The sequence below is a fragment of the Aotus nancymaae genome, unplaced genomic scaffold (genome assembly GCF_030222135.1).
Source record: "Aotus nancymaae isolate 86718 unplaced genomic scaffold, 86718_ANA_hifiasm-v0.15.2.pri h1tg000041l, whole genome shotgun sequence".
Classification (NCBI taxonomy): Eukaryota; Metazoa; Chordata; class Mammalia; order Primates; family Aotidae; genus Aotus; species Aotus nancymaae.
The window spans coordinates 39,975,679-39,996,987 of record NW_026988455.1 but is presented as its reverse complement, the minus strand read 5'-3'; the positions used below and the strand labels follow the sequence as shown (position 1 = coordinate 39,996,987).

The 21,309-nt window shown below is 36.6% G+C and overlaps 1 protein-coding gene across 2 annotated transcripts in view; it reads right to left on the bottom strand.

Annotated features, from left to right (window-relative positions):
* Positions 1–20,004, bottom strand: part of ALDH1A1 (aldehyde dehydrogenase 1 family member A1) — a 174,811-nt gene extending 154,807 nt beyond the window's left edge. Inside the window, exon 1 of one of the 2 annotated variants that reach the window (XM_012454032.3) lies at positions 19,900–20,004. The gene's annotated coding sequence lies outside the window, so the exon portion shown is untranslated. The remainder of the gene's footprint in view (positions 1–19,899) is intronic. The other variant, XM_064361645.1, reaches the window with a different exon arrangement.
* Between the last annotated feature and the right edge of the window lie 1,305 nt (positions 20,005–21,309).

The window sequence follows — 21,309 nt, the reverse complement described above, 5'->3', positions numbered from 1 at the left end:
TCATTTCCCAGCACAGTGAGATGATCAACTTACAAAATGTTCATTTTAATGGCTCTTAAAAGTCTTTCTGAGTTTCTGATGTTTTAAGATTCCTTTACTAAACCTAATTTTCCCTTTTCCAGACATTATAGTCCCATTCATTTCTATAAGGTACTGCACTGGGGTGTAATCATTTGATCTCTTTATTACATCCTCCATCCCTGCCCCAGTACCTAGTTACATTCATTATTTTAAGGCTGATCTCCACCACCATGCAAGCTCTCCAAATGCAGGGGCAGTCTGTTTTGCTTCCCATTGTATCTCCAGTGCCTAGCACTATTTGAGGCATGTAGTACGCTCAATAATGTTGGATTGAATGTTTGGTGAATGATGGAATGAATTAATGATTAAATGAAGGGATTTAGTGAGAGAACAGGAAAAGCTATAGCAAAAAGGAAGTGTCTAAGAATGTCTGGTAAAAATAGTATCTCTGACATTTCTGCTCACATTTTAATTTCTACTGTGTTGCTTACAACTCCTCAGCCTAAAACTCTGTTCAGTCTTCTCACACTTTATTTAATCTACAAGGTCCAAGGTCCAAGTCTCATCAATGAAGCACTTAATTCTTTAAAAAGTTTTTTTGTTATTATTATTTCAGAGATGGGATCTCACTTTGTCACCTAGGCTGGCGGGCAGTAGCACAATTGTAGCTCACTGCAGCCTCAAAGTCTTGGACTCAAGTGATCCTACTACCTCAGCCTCCCAAATAGCTGAGGCTACAGGTATGCACCACTACATCCAGCTATTTTTATTTTTTGTAAAGGCAGTGTCTTGCTATGTTGGCCAAGCTGATCTCAAACTTCTGGCCTCAAGTGATCCTCTCACCTCAGTCTCCTGGGGATTACAAGTACACACTACTGCTCCAGGCTCTCTCTCCCTTCCTCTCATTTTTATGGCACATTTTAATGGAAATTAGCCCTCATATGTCTTTCCAGAACCACAATCAAAGTACGTCCCTGGTATTTAGGAAACTTTCCAAAGGCAACATCTCAAGTGCGTTCCAAAATGTCACTGAGCTTCTCCCACTCTGACCACTGTATCTTGCCAACACAAAAGCTTGGGTGGCTGACAGCGCCATCGGCTCCACCAGAAACGTTGTCATCTGATGGCATCTGCCATGTCTTCAGTCCATTCTGACGGAGAGAAGGATCACCGTTCTCTCCTTGGACAACTTGTATCCAAGCATGGGTGTTGGAATTTACCTATTTTTCAAGGGCGTAACTGAGATTTAGCTGTAATTTGGAGGAAAATTTACTTGAAGGCTTGGGGCTATTGGAAAGGATAACACCAGAAAAATGAAAAAGTTCTATAGCCTACTGCTTAAGCACAGACTGTTCCCAGACCTCATCCTTGCTTTCTTTCTCCCTGAGGATAGGTCCCCCCACCTACTCCCTACCCTGACCAATCCAATCCCCATTAGAACTGTTCATTCAGCTTATGAACACTTTGAGGCCAGTAAAACAAAGAAGCAAAGGAGCCTTCTCTCAGCCCCAGAGAACTGTCTCTTCTGGCCCTTGTCCTGGGCATAACTCTGAATCTTCACTTCCTAACCTAGAACTATCTAGGACTATCTGGGACTTACAGAGGGAAAGTCTGATTCAATAATCTCAATAGACATTCACATTATTAGTTTCCAAAATGTAGGATATTATTTTTATTTATCATCACCTTGCTATGCTAAAATTAGATAAGCAAGCATTCATCTCGATTTGTTCCGGTTCTCTCAAGCTACTGGTATTTCCTTTCACTGCCAGAGATCAAGTCCCTAACAGCGTACTCTGTGTGTCAGGCAACAAAGTAGATATTTCTAAATTATTAATTTTGACACAAACCATGGAACAGGCATTAGTACTCTTTTTTTTTTTTAAGACAGAGTCTCATTCTGTCCTTCAGGCCGGAGTGCAGTGGCACGATCTCAGTTCACTGCAACCTCTGCCTCCTAGGTTCAAGTGATTTTCCTGCCTCAGCCTCCTGAGTAGCTGGGACTACAGGTGTGTGCCACCACACCTGGATAATTTTGTATTTTTAGTAGAGTTGGAGTTTCACCATGTTGGCCAGGCTGGTCTTGAACTCCTGACCTCAAGTGATCCATCCTCCTTGGCCTCCCAAAGTGCTGAGATTACAGGAGTGAGCCACCGCACCCAGCCTAGTACTAATTTTTTGCAGACCAAGAGGCTTAGAAAGATGAATATACTCAAGATACTCTTCAGGTAAGGCTTAATGCAGAATTAAAATCGACATCAAACTCAACTCAAAACTTATGTAGCTTCCATAATGCCAATACTTTCAACAGTATATGCCTAATTTAAAAGAAATTTTGGCAGCATCTCAAAATATAAAGTTGTGTCTCTAGAACATTCCAAAGTTATACCATTCAGAAAATCAATTTCGGTAGGTTAAAGACCTTAATAAAAAAAAGTCAAAGCTTAAATGTTTAGAAGAATAAAGAAAACTTTCTTAAACAAGATACTGAAAATGCAATCCATAAAAAAGCAGTTCATTTTCTACATTGAAATTTTACCACTCAACAGAAAAAAACCAAAACAAAAAAAAAAAGCTAAAGAAGCCAGAGAGTGAAAAATGATATTTGGAACACATAGAGTAGACAGAGGATTAAGAAGACAGATGATTAAGTATCCAGAATTAAGAAGACTTTATTTAAATTAATAAGGAAAAAGTCACTAATCTCCATTCCAATAAATGGGAAAGGTTTATAAGTAGGTAAAAATATAAAGGGCCAACAAGCATGAAAAGATACCTACCTCAGTAATAATTAGCGACATAGATATTAAAGCAAACTAAAATACCATTTGCACAAGTAGGTTGGCAAACAATCTACAAATAGGTCAATACAAATAGTGATAAGTATTTGGAGAAATGAGAACTTGCATTCACTCTGATTGGGTATGTAATATGAAGAAACAGTTGAAAGTTTTAAATAAACTTGAAGATGACTTGCTTGAGATTTAGGAATTTCATTAGAGAAATCCTCACACATATGCAAAAGAAGGTATGCATTATCCATTGTAGCTTTTTTTTAATAGTGAAAAACTGGAAACAACCCAATGCTCATAAATAATATGCTAGATATACATAATTATGTTGTATTCATATAATAGAATTAAGTAGTGTAAACAAGTATGCTAGTGTTACATAAATCAATATGGATACATTGCTGAAACATTCAATAAAAAAAGTTGCAGAAGTACATATGGAGCAAGATATTATAATATTTACTTTTTTTTTTTTTTTTTGAGACAGAGTCTTACTCTTGTCACCCAGGCTGGGGTGGAGAGGCACAATCTCAGCTAACTGCAACCTCCACCTCCTGGGTTCAAGTGATTTTCCTGCCTCAGCCTCCTGAGTAGCTGGGATTACAGGCACCTGCCACCCTGCCGGCTATTTTTTTTTTCCACTTTTAGTAGAGACAAAGTTTCACCATATTGGCCATGCTCGTCTCAAACTCCTGACCTCAGGTGATCTACCCGCCTCAGCCTTCCAAAGTGCTAGGATTACAGGTGTAAGCCATCATGCCCAGCCTGTATAAATATTTTTAACACCTGAAAAATCATGGTGTATTTTGTATGAATATATTCAAGTGTTTATACTATGGGAATAAATTCTTTCATGAGGATGATAAATGCACATTCCAGTATTCTGTGGAGAGAGGATTTAAGATGGGGAAGGTATCACAGAGTTTCAATGATATAATATTTAATTTCATAGAATGTGATGATGGTTGAAGGCTGTTCATCATGTTTTTCATTCTAGTTTTCTCTGTGTTTAAAATATTCCAAACTAAAATTTAAAACTAAAGTGTGATACATGCATGCAGATGGTTAATATGTAGAAGTATATTTTTTGGAAAGAAGGAATAATATATTACAAATAGCAAGTGTAAAATACTGCATGTATACCTTTATTGATTTTGTTAAAAGTATAGGAAAAGAGAAAGATGTGGGAATGTGTTGTAAATATAATGCTGACAAAACTATGGTTTTTTTCAAAAAACAAAATACTATAAATACAATACTATATTAAGAGCGTAAGCCTAATATGGAGCAGATATTATTTATTTAAGTTTATAAATTCCCTCCACATCTGTGAACTCACGTAAATGGTAAAGAAACGTTTAAGGGTGGCAAGTATCTGTCACAAAGTTAGTAGATCTGGTCTAGAGGGATAGTGAATCCTCAGACTCTCAGACTAGAAAACCGAGCTGTGAGTTGAAACTGCAGGATATAGAAGTTTTGCATGAATTAAATTAAAACAAAAGCTGGTAACTGAGAATAAAGGAAGACAAAACACTGTAAGTAAAAAACCTTAGATGTCTGAGATTATTCATTGATCCATCAAGAAACTCTTCATATCTACAAAACACTTGTATTTCATGTTTGTGAGTGTTTTCAGGCACCTACTCTAATCCAGACATTTTAGATGCAAAGCATAAAAAAGATGACTATTATCTCTAACTTGCAAAACTCCTTAGAGTAGACAAAAATAAGGATAATGCAATTATGTATATATATGCATGTATACACACATATACATGTACATAATGTGTATATATAGTCATACAGTTACATACACATATTTTAGTTGTTCTTTCTAAAACTGGTCATAAATATTCAAGCTTCCTTCTACCCTTCTTACACATATAAATGGGATATGCATTTGAAAATTCCTTTGCAATAACCTGTTTTTGTAAAATAGACCTTGACATTGATAGAGAAGGGCTGGGCTCCCCGCTGAGCCCCACCCTTAAGCCTGGAACCTAGGCCCTAAGTGAAAACAGCTGACCCCATTTTTCCACCCAAATGTTGCCTTTTTGGCCTGCCCTGCCCCTATCCTGTGCCCATAAAAGACTTCAGCTGGTAGAGCAACATAAGCAGCTGAGCATCAAGGATACAAGCAGCTGAGTTGGCGAGCAGAGAAGCCACTGAGCATCAGAGACTACAGATAAATGTGGCTAACTTCAGACAGTGCGACTTCCTCAGAAAGGGGCACAGTTGGAGATAGCTAAGTTTCAGGGAAGAATTACCTCTCATTCCCTTTCCAGCCTCCCTTTTCACTGAGAGCCACCCACCGCTCAAAAAGTCTTCCTCATTCATCACCTTTCAAACAGTTCGTGTGACCTGATTCTTCCTGGATGCTGGACAAGAACCTGGGTGCCAAGAGGACAGAGGCTGCCACTGTGACCCTCCACTGAGCTGGTTGGCACTTGACAATCCCTGGACAGCAGAGCTGAAAGAGCATTGGTTGTAACATGCTTTGACAGTGCTGAGGGGCCTGCACAGAGTCTGCTTCCTCCAGAGAGGAGTGACTAGCTGGTTCTAGGGTTCGTTCACTCTGGTTCCCTCACTCCATTGCTCCCTCCTGCAAGGAATGCCAGCCTGAGTGAAATGAGTCACTTCAGTTCCTGCCTGTGAAAGGGGTCAAGGGAACTGTACCATCTCAACATGATGAATGCTTTTCTTTGATACGCATATTTGTATATCTCTACCAATTTACCTCTTTGCACAGACGGTCACTTTTCTAGAGTCTTCATTCCTTGACTTCTCCATGCCAACTTCACCTAGCTTAAGCTATTTCTTAGCATTCCATACTTACAGTCTTCATCGGGCCTCAGTGTGCCTCTTATCATTCTGCCTGGCTTTCATCTAGTTTAGCATTACTAAAGGTTTTTGCTATCTCAGAGTAGGTGAAAACAGGGTAGTTTAGAAGTCCAGCAGATTAGGAAGAAAGTTTAACACATTTTAAAGGCAGAATGTCACCTATTGTCCTAGCAGTAGTTAGCTAAGTGGCTTAAATGTAAAGTCATTGAACATGTACTGGATAATTCATGAGCATTTAAAATATTTACTGATTGGCAATCTACTTCACTAGACCTTTCTGGGTCATAGAATAGTATTTCTTGTAAAGGCTTTCCAAAGGTAACATTGCAATGGGCAGTGAAATGATTTAGAAGATGATATCCCTTGATTTAACAATTGATATGGTTTGAATGTGTGTCCTCTACAAATCTCATGTTGAAATGTAATCCTCAGTGTTGGAGGTGGAGCCTGGTGGGAGGTATTTGGGTCATGGGAGCAGAGCTCTCAAGAATGACTTGGTGTCATTCCCTTGGTGATGAGAGCTGGTTGTTTAAAGGAGCTTGTAAGAGAGGGGATTGAGATGGTGGGTAGGAGGCAGAACTAACTAGCAGCTCCCTCTCTGACCAACACACTAGTGTGTGGAGACTCACAGCATGAACTTTTGCTCCAACAACTACCACAGGAACATACCAGCAAAGCTGAGAGAATCTACAGATCTTTTGAAAGAACTGGATTGCTGCTGGAGGCTGCGTGAGACACTGAAAAACTGTGAGTCCGCTTGCTTTCTCAACAGGAAGGCTGGTGGTCTGGAGCAAGTTCTCAGCCCTGGTCACTGGCTGTCTGGAAATAGACTCAGTGCTGTTGGCGGGGACACAGTGGGAGTGAGATTGGCCATTAGAACTGTGGGCTGTGTGGGAACAGAGTAAGGCCTGTGACTACTGGCTTTTCCCTACTTCCCTGGTGACCTGTATGACTCAGCAGAGGCAGCCATAATTCCCATGAGAATATAACTCCCCTGGCCTGGGAACTACACCCCCATTCCCCACAGCAGCCACAGCAAACCCTGCCCAAGGAGAGGCTGAGCTCAGATATGCCTATCCCTTCCCCCACCTGGTAGTCTTTCTCTATCCACTCTGGTAGCTGAAGACAAAAGTCATAATCTCTTGGGAGCTCTATGGTCTTGTTCACTGCCTGAGAAACCAGAATACTTAACCAGGTATACCTAAGGCAAGTCTGCATTCTCCCTATAGGACCACAGCTGATGCACTTTTGAAAGAACTACCTTCTGGCTCAAGGCTAACCAACATAAAACCAGCACACTAAACAAAAACACAACCAAGGACCCTCACAGAGTTCACTTCACTCCCCTGCTACCTCTACCAGAGCAGATACTTACATCCAGGGCTGCAAGACCTGAAGATGAATCATATCACAGGACTCTTTGCAGACACTCACCAGTAACAGCCTGGAGCCCAGTAGCTCAACTGGTTGGTTAGAACCAGAAGAGCAAAAACAATCACTGTAGTTCAGCTCGTAGGAAGCCACATCTCTAGGGAAAGGGGGAGAACACCACATCGAGGGAGCACCCTGTGGGACAAAAGAATCTGAATAGCAGTCCTTGAATCCCACATCTTTCCTCTGATGTAGTCTACCCCAGACTATGAGAAAGAACTAGAAAAACAATTCTGGTAATATGATAAAACAAGGGTTTTTTTTTTTAACACCCTCAAAAGATCATACCAGCTCACCAGCAATGGATCCCAACCAAGACGAAATCTCCGAATTGCCAGAAAAAGAATCAAGAAGGAACCAGAGAAAGGTGAAGTTGAACTTAAATAAATAAAAAGCCTTATACAGGATATGAAAGGTAAAGTCTTCACCAAAATAGCATAAATAAAAACAATCACAACTTCTGGTCAAGGACACACTTAGAGAAATGCAAATACACTGGTAAGTCTCAGAAATAGAATCAAATAAGCAGAAGAACTTCAGTGCTCGAACATAAGGCTGTTGAATTAACCCAATCAATCAAAGACAAAGAAAAAGAATTTAAGAAAAATGAACAAAGCCTCCTGGAATCTTGGGACTATGTTAAATATCCAAACCTAAGAATAATTGGTGTTCTTGAGGAAAATGAGACATCTAAACGTTTGGAAAATGTATTTGAGGGAATAATCAAGGAAAACTGCCCCAGCCTTGCTAGAAACCTAAACATTCAAATACAAGAAGCTCCAGGAACACCTGGGAAATTAATCACAAAAAGATCATTACCTAGGCACATGGTCATCAGGTTATCTAAAGTCAAGATAAAGGAAATAATCTTAAGAACTGTGAGGCAAAAGTGTCAGGTAACCTATAAAGGAAAATCTATCAGATTAACAGCAGATTTCTCAGCAGAAACCCAAAAAGCTAGAAGGGATTATGCTCCTACTTTTAGCCTCCTTAAACAAAACAATTATCAGCCAAGAATTTCATATCCAGTGAAGCTAAACTTCATAAATGAAGGAAAGATACAGTTTTTTCCAGACAAACAAATACTGAGAGAATTTGCCACTACAAGAACTGCTAAGAGGAGCTCTAAATCTTGAGACAAATCCTCTAAATACATCAAAATAGAACCTCCTCAAGGTATAAATCTCATAGGACCTATGTAACAATAATGTAGTGAAAAAACCAAGGAATCGGGGCAGCAAATAACATGATGAATAGAATAGTACTTCACATATCAATACTAACACTGAGTGTAAATAGCCTAAATGCTCCACTTAAAAGATACGAAACTGCAGAAAGAATAAGAATTCACCAACCAAGTTTCTGCTGTCTTCAGGAGACTCACCTAACATATAAGGACTCACATAAACTTAAGGTAAAGGGGTGGAAAGAGGTATTTCCTACAAATGGACACCAAAAGTGAGCAGGAGTAGCTATTCTTATATTAGACAAAATAAACTTTAAAGCAACAGCAGTTAAAAAGATAGAGGGACATTACATAATGATAAAAAGACTAGTCCAACAGGAAAATATCACAATTCTAAATATATATGCATCTAACACTGGAGATCCCAAATTTATACAACAATTACTACTAGACCTAAGAGATGAGATAGATGGCAACACAATAATAGTGGGGTACTTCAATACTCCACTGACAGCACTAGACAGGTCATCAAGACAGAAAGTCAAAAAAGAAACAACGTAATTAAACTCTACCCTACAACAAACGAACTTAACAGATACTTACCAAACATTCTACCCAACAACTGCCAAATATACATTCTATTCATCAGCACATTCTGCAAGATAGACCATATGATAGACCACAAAACAAGTCTCAGTAAATTTAAGATCAAAATTATATCAAGTACTCTCTTAGACCACAGTAAAATAACACTGGAAATCAGTCCCAAAAGAAATCCTCAATACCATGCAAGTATGTGGAAATTAAATAACCTGCTCCTAAACGGTCATTGGGTCAACAAGAAAATCAAGATGGAAATTAAAAAAATATTTGAACTAATGATAGTAGTGACACAACCTATCAAAGCCTCCATGATACAGCAAAAGTGGTGCTAACAGGAAAGTTCATAGCATTAAATGTAGTCTTCAAAAAGTCTGAAAAAGGACAAACAGACAATCTAAGGTCATACCTCACAGAACTGGAGAAAGAAGAGCAATCCAAACCTAAACCCAGAAGAAGCAAAGAAACAAAAAAGATCAGAGCAGGACTAAATTAAGTTGAAACAAACAAACAAACAAACAAACAAAATAGAAAAGATAAGAAAAAAAGTCAGTTCTTTGAAAAGATAAGTAAAATTGATTTACTGTTAGCAAGATTAACCAAGAAAAGAATACAGATGATCCAAATAAGCTCAATTAGAAAGAAAATGGGAGATATTACAACTAATACCACAGAAATACAAAGGATTATTCAAGACTACTATGAACACCTTTATGCACATAACCTAGAAAACTTAGAGGAGATGAATAAATTCCTGGAAATATACAACCCTCCTAGATTAAATCAGGAAGATATAGAATCTCTGAGCAGACCAATAACAAGCAACAAGATTGAAATGGTAATTTAAAAATTGCCAACAAAATAAGTCCAGGCAGATGGATTCATAGCTGAATTCTATCAGATATTCAAAGAGAAATTGGTACAAATCCTATTAACACTATTCCAAAAGATAGAGAAAAGGGGAATTATCCCTAAATCATTCTATGAAACCGGTATTACCCTAATACCAAAACTAGGAAAGGACATAACAAAATAAGAAAACTACAGACCAATATACATGATTATCATAGATGTAAAAATCCTCAACAAAATACTAGCAAACCAAATCCAACAGCATATTAATAAGATAATCCACCATGATCAAGTGGGTTTCATACCAGGGATGTAGGGATAATTTAACATAGGTAAATCAATAAATGTGATACACCACATAACAGAATTAAAAGCAAAAAATCACATGATTATCTCAATAGACACAAACAAGCATTTGACAAAATCCAACATCCCTTTATGACTAAAACTCTCAGCAAAATTGGCATAGACGTGACATATCTTAAGGTCATAAAAGCCATCTATGACAAGCCCACAGCTGACATTATACTGAATTGGGGAATGTTGAAAGCATTCCCCCTGAGAACTGGAACAAGACAAGGATGCCCATTTTCACCACTTCTATTTGACATAGTACTGGAAGTCCTAGCCAGAGCAATCAGACAAGAGAAAGAAAAAAAGGGCATCCAAATTGGTAAAGAGAAGTCAAACTGTTGCTGTTTGCTGATTGTATGATCGTATACTATAAAACCCTAAAGACTCACCTGAAAAGCTCCTAGAACTGGTAAATGAATTCAGCAAAGATTCAGAATACAAAATTAATGTACACAAATGAGTAGCTCTGCTATATACTAACAGCAACCAAGCTAAGAAGCAAATCGAGAACTCAATCCCTTTTACAATAGCTGCACAAAAAATAAAATACTTAGGAATAAACCTAACAAAGGATGTGAAAGACATCTACAAGGAAAACTACAAACCACTACTGAAAGAAATCACAGATGACACAAACAAATGGAAATATATCTCATGATCATGGATGGGTAGAATCAATATCGTAAAAATGACCATCCTGCCAAAAAGCAATCTACAAATTCAGTGCAATCCCCATCCAAATATCACTATCATTTCTCACAGAACTAGAAAAAAAAATCCTAAAATTCATATGGAACCAAAAAAGATGTTATAGCCAAAGCAAGACTAAGCAAAAAGAACAAATCTGGTAACATCACATTACCCAACTTCAAACTATACTATAAGGCCATAGTCCCCAAAGCAGCATAGAACTGGTATAAAAATAGGCACATAGACCAACAGAATAGAATAGAGAAATAAACCCAAATATTTATAGCCATCTGATCTTCAACAAAGCAAACAAAAACATAAGGTGGGGAATGGACACCCAATTCAACAAATGGTGCTGGGATAATTGGCAAGCCACATGTAGAAGAATGAAACTGGATCCTCATTTCTCACTCAATACAATAATCAACTCGAGTTGGCTCAAACACTTAAATCTAAGACCTGAAGCCATAAAGATTCTAGAAGATAAGGTTGGAAAAACCCTTCTGGACATTGGCTTAGGCAAATGCAACTAAAACAAAGATAAATAGATAGGACTTAAACTAAAAAGCTCTCCACAGCAAAAGAAATAATTAGCAGAGTTAACAGACAACCCACAGAGTGGGAGAAAATCTTCATAATCTATACATCTGGCAAAGGACTAATATCCAGAATTGACAAAGAACTCAAACCAATTGGCAAGAAAAAAACCAAACAATCCCATCAAAAAGTGGACTAAAAACATGAATAGACAATTCTCCAAAGAAGATATACAAATGACCAACAAGCATATGGAAAAATGGTCCAACATCACTAATTATCAGGGAAATGAAAATCAAAACCACAATGTGATATCACTTCACTCCTTGAAGAATGACCATAATTAAAAAATCAAAAAATGGTAGATCTTAGTAGAGATGCAGTGAAAAGGAAACACTTTTATACTGTTGGTGGGAATGTAAACTAGTATGGAAAACAGTGTGGAGATTCCTTAAAGAACTAAAAGTAGATCTACCATTTGATCCAGCAATCCCACTACTGAGTATCTACCCAGAGGCAAGGAAGCAATTATATGAAAAAGATATTTGCACACACATTTTTATAGCAGCACAATTTGCAATTGTAAAAATATGGAACTAGCCCAAATGCCCATCAATGAGTGGATAAAGAAAATGTGATACACACACATACACACACACATATGCACACCCTGGAATACTACTCAGCCATAGAAAGGAATGAAATAATGACATTTGCAGCAACCTGGATAGAATTGGAGGCTATTATTCTAAGTAAGTAACTCAGGAATGGAACATCAAATATTGTATGTTCTCACTCATCTGTGGGAGCTAAGCTATGAGGAAGCAAAGGCATAAGAATGATACATTAGACTTTGGGGACTTAGGAAAAGGTTGGGAGTGGCGAGGAATAACAGACTACACAGTGGATACAGTGTACACTGCTCGGTGATGAGTGTACCAAAATCTCAGAAATCACCACTAAATAATGTATTCATGTAACAAACACCACCTGTTCCCCAAAAACCTGTTAAGATAAAAAAAAAATGAAAAATAAATAAATATACACATAAAACATAAAAAAAATTAAAGGAGCTTGCCACCTCCTCCTTGCTCTCTCACTTGCCATGTGATGCACCAGCTTCCCTTTCACCTTCTGCTATGATTGTAAGCTTCCTGAGACCCTCACCAGGAGCAGAGGCAGATGCCATGCTTTCTGTACAGCCTGCAGAACTGTGAGTCAATTAAACCTCTTTTGTTTACAAATTACCCAGTCTTAGATATTCCTTTCTAGCAATGCAAACAGACTAAGACAACAATATTATTATTTTATATAATGGAATCTAGTGTATGAAACCTATTATTTGAAGGAGGAGAAATATTAGCCTTTGGTTTTGAGATAAGAATCAAAGATTTTGTTTTTCTCAGGCTATTGGGCAAGATAGATATGAAGTCCATTATCTCATAAATAGAAAGTTGCTGTTTGCATTAGTTATAAATGATTCCCTCTATTTAAGGAAAATTAACAAGTTAATTTTCTACTCATTGCTTCCAGCTCTGTACTACACACACACACCCTTCTTGGGATCTTTTTATTATAATATAACATATATACAGAAAAATGTACAAAATATAACTATAAAGCTTGATGAATTTTTACAAACTGAGAACTAGCAGCATCCCAGAGCCCCCTGTCCTCTGATTCCCGTTACAGTCTCTGGTTTCTGTGCTTCAAAGACAGTCTCCAATGCCATAGTTTAGCTTGTTTTTTAATTGTCTATAAAGGGAAATAAATAACACATGCTCTTTGTGCCTGACTTCTTTTTTACCACACTGCATTTGTAAGATTCATCCATGACGTGTTTGCAAGACATATTTCCATGTGGTATAGCTGTATTTTATTTATTCTCATTGTTGTAGAGTGTTCCGTTAGGTGAATACAACAATTTATGAGTTTATTCCATTACTAGTAATCACTTGGACAGTTTCCAGTTTGGTTCTATTACAAATAGTGCTGCTTGGGCATTCTTGGGCACATTCTTTGGTGAACATATGTACACATTTCTGTTGACGATATAAACCTAAGATTGGAACTGCTGTCACAAACATTCATTTGTTTAATTTTTAAACTGCCAGCTAGTTTTTCAGCATTGTTGTACCAATTTACACTCCTACTAGTGCCATAAAACAGCTCTCTGGTTGTTCCACACCTTCTTCAGCATTTGATATTTTCTGTAGCTACTTTGAGGGCCAACATATCCTTATTAAAGACACGGATCATGAAAAACATCCCTGACCTGATGCCTTAAGTGAACCTAATTTTGGCAATGTTAGCTAGTTTATTCTTTCTTAATGAAATGCATCTGGGACAGATTGAATGCATTCATCCACTCAAGTCCTTCAAAAGTGAATGATCTCCCATTCTTCCCCACCTCCTACCAAACACAAATGGTATTAGCTCACAGTTACCATGGCCCCCTGAGAAAGCTGTTTTAGCAGTACTTCCTTTTTATAGTTTCTTTCGGTAGAGATGCTGTGGGATTTTCTCCATCAATTAGATCAAACTCTACATTTAAAAATCATTTCAGTTATTACAATGTCTACATTTTGTTCATAATTTAAAAGTCATCTAAGACTAGTAACTTTCATTTATCTTGTGGCATGCCTCTTTTATGTTTTCCAGAATCCTATTTTTCATTTCATAATTGGGACAGAAAAACAGGATGTTTTTTTAATTGACTCACATTTCTAAAATTCCTTCTTGGTCAAAAGTGCAAATCTGTTGACGCTTTCAAACTTTTGTTGTTCTGACAAGAAAACAAAATTTAGAAAGAGACATTTTTGAGTTATTATTTTTCATTGCCTTTGTGTTTCTTTTCTTCTGTTTTACTCTTTATCTTTTCTAATGAATACCATTCTGCTTCTTATTTACTTATTTTTAAAATAAAGAATTTGAGTGATTTTTTTCATGCTTTACTAGAAGTATCATTTCATTAGAAAGATATTTCTGGACAATAAAAGCTTAAGTGTTAACTGTGAAATAGTTTTATTGACAAAATTTGAAATTTTTTTGTTGCTTATACAGTTTGATAATCCTATGAATTCTACAGAAGGATTTTACATTGAATGATCTTTTTATAACTAGTCCCCTAGAAAGATAAACCTTTTTCACACTTAATTTAATTTTCCACACTTATGATGTATCTTTAAATTTGTTTCTTCATTTTGTTTCTGGTAATTTTTGCCATGTAAAAATATGTAATTTAAAAATAGCCAAATATATCTAGCTTTTCCTTTATGGTTTCTGGGATTTCTGTCATACTTGGGAATAGCTTTCCCATTTCAAATTTATATAAATAGCATTCTAAATTTTCTTTCAATATTTTTCTTAGAGTAAGAATTCAATTCTCTTTTCTTCTACATGGATAATCAAACATATAAGCATTGCTTATTAAATTAGACAGTCTTTCTCACTAAGTTCCATTAAAATCCTATATCTACTAAATCTTTCTATGGATGCTCAGGCATAAATGACTAATATATTTACATATTCCTGTGCTAATATTATACATTTACCTTTGTTTATACCTTTACTTCATAGTTATTTTAGTATCTCAAAGTCTCCTCCTTTGCCTTCTTGTTATTATTCATAAAATTTCTTGACTATTTCTAGAGATAAATTTTTCCACATACATTCTATAATCACTTTGTATTGTTTAACAGAAAAGCTTATTAAGGTTATAATTTGAGTTGCATAACATTTCTATATTAATTTTAGAAGTAGTGACATTTCTATAATGGTCTTATTAAGATTATTTTATGTACTTCGTTTGGGTTTTATAAATTAACTTTTATATAAATTTGATGCCACTATTGCCATATTTAAGTCTAAGAATTTTCATATTTAGTCCCTATTATAAATGAATCTTTCTTTTTTTCTTTTGCTTCAACCTTGCTATTGCTATGACAGAGAAAAAGTTACTGATTTTCTTAAGGTTTACAAAGTTAATTTTAAGGCTTTTTCAAGAGCTACTGGAAAGAGACAGAGACATTCTTTATTCCTGGAACAGAGATTTTGGCAGACATCTGGTCATGAGGAGTCTGAGAATCACTCAATATGAAGGAAAGTAGAATCTAAGGATCGAGACATGGCAGGTTCCAGAGCTATTATTTGAACTACTAGAATAAGCCATATTTGAAACCATTACCAATTATCCTTTGCAATTATTTTGAGCCAGTAAATGTTCCCTATGTTTATTTAATTTAAGTAGGTTTAGGCTGGGTACAATCTCTCATGCCTTTAATCCAGCACTTTGGGAGGTCGAGGTGGGCAGATCACCTGAGGTGATGGGTTCGAGACCAGCTTGGCCAACATAGTGAAACCCCATCTCTACTGAAAAAAAAATACAAAATTAACTGGGAATGGTAGTGTGTGCCTGTAATCCCAGCTATTGGGAGGCTGAGGCAGGAGAATCACTTGAACCCCAGGAGGCAGTGACTGCAGTGAGCCAAGATTGTGCCATTGCACTTCAGCCTGGGCAACAAGAGCGAAACTCAAACAAAAAAAAAAAAAACAAAAAATAGGCCTTATTCGTCATTGTTTATCAAATAAGATGGTACAGAAATTTGAATTTGGCTTCCTGAGATAATTCTTATGCTGGTAATCTTTAGAAAAAATACCAGAATCAACACACTCTATTACCATCATGAGAATAAAATGAAAAATAATTTAATGGTATAGAGTTGACCATAGAGAGTTGCTTAAATGTTATCACAGATGTATAGGATAAAGCTTAGATTGCTTCATTAAAGAGCTGAATTTTAATAGTTACTGATACAACAAAAAGTATAGAAGGCTCTAAATGCAAAACTGTAAAAGTGAAATAAAGTAATTGTGTAAAAGGAAGATGAAGAACATTTATTCTATTGCTTGCATAATATAAATTTGACATATTTATATTTCTCTTCCAAGGGAGAATTTAGAAATTCACTAGGCAATCATTACTTTATTCAAGGCAATTTTATGAATTAAGCAAGACACTAATTACACTATCAATAGCATAACTGTGCTCTTTTACTCAGAGAAAATATAACTTGAACCCACAGTGAGGTAAAGTTCTTTCTATATACATCTTTGTTTATCCTGCGGATTTGTTTCCTCATTATTGGCTTCTTAAGAAATCATTGCTCAACTCTGATTTTGTTTGTGTTTCAGCTTTAAAGTCACATTGAGACCAATGAACATCTTTCAAACATGAAATTGTATTTGTGATTATACATAGGAATTTCTTTTCTTCCTGTTGAAAAATGGTTGGGACTCAAATAAAAGTAGGACTGACCATGTATCACTCAGGGTGCCAAAACATAATTTCTGTATCATTGGTCAATTCATTTATTCATCATTTCACTCCACACACATATGGAGTGACTATAATGCAGACATGTTTATATACACAGCAGAAACATCACTGAAAAAAACAGACAAAAGTTCTTACTCTCATGGAAATTCAATTCTGAGAAGAAAAGATATCAAATAAACCTTAAATATAAATACACTACAGATATATAAATTATGTAAAGTGGCGGTAAGTGCTATGATGTAATATGAAGTAGAGTAGGGGGGATAGAGAATAATAGTGGAGAGAGGGAAGGATGCCCTTTCAGATGAGAGTCAGGAAAATCTCCTCTGATAAGATGACATTTATTCATGGAGTTGTAGTGAAGGAGAAATCAAAATGGATTATCTAAGGGAAACACCTTCCAGGCAAGTAAGGACCCTGAGACAAGAATATTCTAAGTATATTTAAGGAATAGCATAAGGTCTGAAGGGTGGGATATGATATTTGTTTTAAAATATTGCTCTGTTTGCATATGAGAATAGGCTGTAGAAAGGCAAGTATAAAAGGATATTACACACTTGCAAGATGTTTACTGAGAAATGACATCAGTTTAGTTTGGTGTCATGGATCAGGTTTTAGAAAAGAGAATGAACCTGGAGGGACAAACTAGAGATATTTAAAATGACTCTGCAGACTTCGCTTGAGTAACTAGAACTGCATGAAGATTAGGGGTGTGTGTGTGTGGGCATGGGTGTTTGCGTGTGTGTGAGTGTGTGCCGAAAAGGGGTAGATTGAAATAAATCAAAGTCCAATTTCAGATAACAGATATTTAAGATGGCAACTCAATAGTAGATATTAGCAAAAAAGTCTATAAGCCAGGAGTATCCAAGAGATGTTGGGACTAAAGATAAAATCTTAGGAATTTTAAGCTTATAGTTGGTATTTAAATACTTGGAATTGGATGAAGTCACCTACACAATGAGTATAGATGGAGAAGAGTTTAAGAAACTAAAGAGAAATCAACAAAGGGGACAGCAAATAATTTTTTTTTCAAAAAGAAAGGGAGTCATTAGTTATGTCAAAAGATGTTAATAGCTGAAGCAAGATGATTATGCAGAAATGACATTGAATTTTTCAGTATGGATGTCATTAATGACCTTGACAAGATTCATGTATGAAAGAAATTTTGTGTTTCAGTGGACAACTATACATGGTCTGACAACTCTTTTAGGGTAGCAGACTCTACCCCTGCTCATTGTCTTTGAGCTGTTTTGCAAATCTTTGTAAGTGGTATATAACTGATAAATTCTGACATTGACTTCCTGTGACGTTAATTGACTTCCTGTGTTGTTAATTGACTTCCTGTGTCCAGTTTGGTAGTGATGTAAATGAATGTGGAAAAATCAGTTTTGTCTGCATTTGCAATTGATTTTAACATTCTTGTGCTCCAGATAAGTTAGTGCTGTTTAACTTTTCCTTTGAATCAGTTATAACATCTCCCTGGTTCCCTCATATGACGTAAGCTTATTTAACACGTTTGTTTTCATATCTGCATGAGGGTCATGATTTCACCTTTTTCTGAAACTTGCCTTTTAACATTAGCATTGGTGTAGTGACATGGGCAAAAGCCTGACTCAGATGTATTTGACAGAAAATGGAAAATAGAGTCAAGATGGTTGATTTGATATTCAGGAAAACCTTTTTTGGTAAAGCACATTGAAAAATCTCAACACTATTTAACAATTTTTGTTTTTGAATCATTGTAGGAAAGTAAAAGTAAGGGAATCTAGAAGCTTGAATTAGAAACCAAACTTGATATAAGAAGGCAATCTAGGCCTGGCATGGTGGCTCATGCCCATAATCCCAGCATTTTGGGAAGCCAAGTTGGATGGATCACTTGAGGCTAGAAGTTTGGGACCAGCCTGGCCAACATGGCAAAATTCTGTCTCTACTAAAAATACCACAATTAGCCAGGTGTGGTGGTGCACACCTGTAATCTCAGCTACTTAGGAGGCTGAGGCATGAGAATCACTTGAATTCGGAGGTGAAGTTTGCAGTGAGCCAAGATTGCGCCACTGCACCCCAGCCTGGGAGATAGAATGAGACTCTTTCACAATAAAATAAAATAAAATAAAAATAAGAAGGCAATCAGAGGGGTGAGCGAGTACCAGATCTGCTGATGTGGAGGTTCATGAGCCCTTGGGACAGGAAACAAAGCTTGAAACTACATCTATGGTAGGATCCCCAGCATAATGCTGGGAGTGGCAAAATCTCAAGGAAAAAAACCTGGCTTTGCTTTAAAATGGAGATGTCTGAAACACTTGTCTATCCTGAACTTAGCTCTAGATAAGCCAGAATAAAAGATGAACAATTATCTGCTGAGAATTTCTAACCACAAGCTGGCACACACCTTGTTTGTTGAAGGCCTGAGGTGTAGCAGGTGTGGCTAGAACAATGAACGGGCGGAACTGTGGTATGATCTAAGTTAGGTCTCGGATGTCATCTCCTTGTTACTTTAACATAAAAGGTTGTGAACAATAATTTCTTTATTTCACTGGATAATTCAGCCATGAGGCCATATCTTGATTCACATCATAAAAGCCCAAACATTATTCTTTTTTTGCCATGCACACTTGGAGGTACAAAGATGTTAAAATCTACTCATCGCACCCCTCCCTAACTCTTATCTTGCAAAAATTGGCCTGTTACATAATAATGATATTTCCTTGAGTTTTTATCAAGTAGTATGTTTACCCAGAAAAGATTATTTTAAAAAGGTATTCTTATATATTTCCCTCCACTTCTTGCATTTTGTATTTTCTTTGGAACAAAAATGTTATTTGCCTTTGTTGGCATGAATAGTTACATATTTAGGGAAAAATCTCAGAATTAGAAACCAAACTTGAACTAAAGTAAATATAATTCTTAGTAAAAAATCTGAGAAATCAAATATATTTATTTAAAATGAGCTTAGATTTTTTTTTTTTTTTTTTTTGAGCTCAAATCCTGTGATCATTCAATCTGAATTTATTTTGGTGCTCTCTCACTCACACCCATCTTATGAAAACCAAAGCATTTGGGGGTCTTTTACTCATCCCGGTTACCACTGAGATGCCTTGTCTAAACTTACAAGGGCTACTGAAATCTGAGAGCCTTGAGTTTTAGTGCCATCTGGAAGCCCTGTAAACTTTGCAAAAGCTGTAAAACTCAGCCTAGACTCCAGTCCCTTGGGCATACTATGCAGCCACACCCCTCCCACCTAACCCAAAATTGCTCACCTCCAGCAATGCTGTGGAGAAAGCTGTAGGTTCCCTGGGAGTCTGCAGATCTCTCTTTCCATCCTGGACTTCTGGGCCTTGCCACCCCTCTCACTTTCTCTTTTCCACAAGGCACATGTCTCTCTTTCTTCTATCTGGCATAATTCCCTCAAGGAGTGCCAGGGAGGCAGATTATCTGCTGGATAATTAGCCTTTCTGTCCTACAGCACAATCCTCCTGGGAGGTTAAAAGCATGAAGGAGCTGGCTGCCTTCTTGAAGTGGACATGAATGGAAAAAAGATCCATGAAGCACAAAGCACAAACTCTGTCTTAATTAGTTATGCTGATTCACAGCTTGCATCCTCCCCTCATAACCTGAAATACCTGGTGAAGGAGGGCACACTCCATCAAAACATACCATCCAATTTGTGAGTAGTTGAAGGAGTGTCCTAAACCTTCATTGGTGGTCTAGCCTTTACAATCTTACACTCACAGTGTTTTATTCCTGAACTCTAAACCTGAAAGAGAAAACTTAAACTGCAAATGTCATCACTCATTTACTTAAAAATTATCTCCTGTATATGCGGATGCTTCATATTCTCTTGCAATCTTTCCAAACCCTTTACACTAGCTGTATTCTTTAGCACATTAAAGAAATAAAATCATTTCTTGACTCCCATAGGCAGACAGATGGAAATAGCAAGATACTGCTGGGAATAATAGGCAGAAGAATGTCACTTTTGATAAGAAACCGATAGAGCTATACCTATTTTTTATACATGTCTTCAATGGTTCATTTATAATCAAACTAAAGATGTTGGGATGAAAATTACAAGCGATTATTTCTCAATATGCAAGAAAGTCTATCTCAGTGCATCCATAGGCCAGGAAGAGACTACATTTTAATAAACACGGTTTTTGGGGCGCCAGCCTAGGCTGAGAATGGAAAAGGCTCTGCTAATTCCATCTAGTCTTTAGTTTCCTGGGTATGTGTAACTCTGTATTATTTAGTTGAGAAATTAAAGGATTTTTCCCCTTCAGTGTATTCTTAACTAAAATCATATTATATTGACATTTTATTATTCTCATGTTTTCTTTCATTATAAGAAAATTGTGGGAGAAGATTTGCAAACCTCTTTTTATATGACATTTATTATGTGGAACTGGGAATCTCTAAAACTCCTTTTACTTTGTACTTACTAAGTGGTTGTGGAAAACATCTTTTGTGAATATAGGACAAAATCTCAGAGGAAAAATACTGAATAAAATATTTCAACTCTTGTTGGCATTACAGTATTTCCTCACAAAGGCACTGCATTTCAAGTAGTCTTTTTTTTTTTGGTAATACAGAGGAAATTATAATTTATTTTAAAGTCGGCATCACTACAAAAAAGTCAGTCAATTCTCAACTTCCGGTATTTGATTGGTTGT